Raw genomic sequence first — 3,233 nt, forward strand, 5'->3', positions numbered from 1 at the left:
CAGCTACTCGGGAGGCTGAGGCAGGAGAATGGCGTGAACCTGGGAGGTGGAGCTTGCAGTGTGCCGAGATAGTGGCACTGCACTCCAGCTTGGGCGAAAGAGTGAGACTGTCTCAAAAAAAAAAAAAAAAAAAAATTAAGAAATTTACCACTCATACAGAAATGTGCATGAAGCATATTTGTACAGTGTTACAAATAAATACATATAAAATAAACTCCCATGCCGTAGCCACTCAGATCAAGAAGTAGTCCATGGCTAGGTGTGGCGGCTCATGCCTGTAATCCCAGCACTTTGGGAGGCCAAAGCGGGCAGATCACCTCAGATCAGGAGTTCGAGACCAGCCTGGCCAACATGGTGAAACCCCGTCCCTACCAAAAATACAAAAAATTACCCAGGCATGGTGGTGGGCGCTTGGAATCTCAGCTATTCAGGAGGCTAAGGCAGGAGAATCACTTGAACTCAGGAGGCAGAGGTTGCAGTGAGTCGAGATCGTGCCACTGCCTTCCACCTGGGTGACAAAGCAAGACTCCGTCTCAACACACACACACACACACACAAACACACACACACGCCACACACACACACGAACACACACAAACACACACGAACACACACGAACACACACACGAACACACACACACACACGAACACACACACACACGAAAGAAATAGACCATGGCCAGGATTCCAGAAGTTTCCTTCCTATGTACAACCTCTCCCTCTGCAGAAGTTACTGCTGCCCTGACATTTTTCTTTCTTTTCTTTCTTTCTCTCTCTCTCTCTGTCTCCTCTCCCTTTCTCTCTCCATATATATATATATATATATATATTTATAATTTTACAAAGATATTATAAATATATATATATTTGTTTGTTTTTTTAGAGATGGAGTCTAGCTATGTTGCCCAGGCTGCTTTTGAACTCCTGGACTCAAGCGATCCTTCTACCTCTGCCTCCCAAACCTCTGGGATTACAGGTGTGAGCCACCAGGCCTGGCCTGGCTTGACTTTCATGGCCAGGACTTGCTTTTCTTTATGATTTTGCCACCATGGATGTATCCCTTAATAGCAGTTGAGTGTTGAGTGTGGCCTGTGTGTGAACTTTACAGAAGTCGAATCAGGGTGTCTCCTTTTATGTCTGGCTTCGTCAGGCTGGTATTCTGTTTGCCAGAGTCACCTGTGCTGTGGCTGTCGCTTATTGTCTGCTGTCAGGCACTTTTCCACTGGGTCCCTAGAGCATAGTTTATTTCTCCATTCTACCCGTTTAGGAGCATTTGGGGTTTTGTTTCCGACTGGCCATGGACGGTGGCGCTGGTGGGCGTTCTTATTTCTGTCTGCTGGGGTCCAGGAGCCTGCTTTGGGAGGGCAGGTGCCTCGTGGAGAGGCTGCTGATTCTGGGGTCCCTCATCTGCAGCTTTACGAGGTGGGCCAAATCCTTTCCCAAAGTGCTGAGAATGCTCTCCTCCCTCACTGTCCCACACTTGTCCATCTCAGTAACGCTAGTGTTATCGGACTGCTGCATCTTAGCCGTTCTTGTGGTATGTGGTGATACCTTCTGGCAGTTTTAATCTGATCTCTTTTTTTTTTTTTGATGGAGTCTCACTCTGTCACCCAGGCTGGAGTGCAGTGACGCAATCTCAGCTCACTGCAACCTCTGTCTCCTGGGTTCAAGCGATTCTCCTGCCTCAGCCTCCCGAGTAGCGGGGATTACAGGTGACAGCGTGATTGCACCACGCCCAGCTAATTTTTGTATTTTTAGTAGAGATGGGGGAATTCACCATGTTGTCCAGGCTGGTCTCGAACTCTTGACCTCAGGGGATCTGCCTGCTTCAGCCTCCCAAAGTGGTGGGATTACAGGCATGAGCCACTGTTCCCCGCCTCTTTTTTTTTTTCTTTTTTTTCTTTTTTTTTAAGAAACTGAGTCTTGCTCTGTCACCCAGGCTGCAGTGCAGTGGTGCAATCATAGCTCATTGCAGGCTGAACTCCTGGGCTCAAGCAATCCACCCGCCTCAGCCTCCCAAGGTGCTGGGATTATAGGCATGAGCCACCGAACCAGGCCGTGCTCTTTCTGATAACTGCTAAAGGAGAGCACTTTGTCTTATGTTTTAGCTGTTTGAATTCCTCTTTGTGAAAGCCTGTTCTGGTCTTTTCTCATTGACTGGTCAGGCTGGTTTGTATGTGCGAGCATACTGATCCCTGTGGGTTCTGTGTGTTGCAAAGATTTTCACTCCAGGGCCAGGTGCGGTGGCTCATGCCTTCAATCCCAGCACTTTGAGAGGCAAAGACGGGCAGATCACGAGGTCAGGAGTTCAACACCAGTCTGGCCAACATAGTGAAACCCCATACTTACCAAAAATACAAAAGACTATCTGGGTGTGGTGGTGTGTGCCTGTAATCCCAGCTACACGGGAGACTGAGGCAGGAGAATCGCATGAACCCAGGGGGCAGAGGTTGCAGTGAGCCGAGATTGCGCCATTGCACTCCAGCCCGGAAAACAATGCGAGACTCCATCTAAAAAAAAAAAAAAAAAAAATTTACCCCCAGTCCAGCCACGGTGGCTCTCACCTATAATCCCAGCACTTTGGGAGACCAAGGCAGGGGGATCACTGGATGTCAGGAGTTCGAGACCAGCCTGGCCAAGATGGCGAATGGTGAAACCCCGTCTGTACTCACAATACAGAAATTAGCCAGGTGTGGTGGCACATGCCTGTAATCCCAGCTACTGGGGAGGCTGAGGCAGGAGAATCACTTGAACCAGGGAGGTGGAGACTGCAGTGAGCTGAGATCGAGCTACTGCACTGCAGCCTGGGGGACAGAGTGAGACTCCATCTGAAGAAAAAAAAAAAAAAATTTCCCCCGTGCTGTGGTTTGTCTTTTTTTGTTGTTGTTGTTTGAGACAGGGTCTGACTCTCTGGCTCAGGTTGGAGTGCAGTGGTATGATCATAGCTCACTATAGCCTCAGCCTCCTGGGCTCAAGCAGTCCCCTGGTCTCAGCTTCCAGAGTAGCAGGGACATACCACCATGCCTGGCTAATTTATTTGCAGACATGAGGTCTTGCTATGTTGCCCAGGCTGGTCTCAAACTCTTGTCCTAAAGCAGTCCTCCCAACTCGGCCTCCCAAAGTGCTGGGATTACAGGCATGAGCCACTGCAGCTGGCTGGCTTTTCTTTCTTTCTTTCCCTCCCTCCCTCCCTCCCTCCTTCCCTCCCTTCCTTCCTTCCTTCCTTCCTTCCT

This window comes from Colobus angolensis, unplaced genomic scaffold (assembly GCF_000951035.1).
Source record: "Colobus angolensis palliatus isolate OR3802 unplaced genomic scaffold, Cang.pa_1.0 Scaffold1, whole genome shotgun sequence".
Classification (NCBI taxonomy): domain Eukaryota; kingdom Metazoa; phylum Chordata; class Mammalia; order Primates; family Cercopithecidae; genus Colobus; species Colobus angolensis.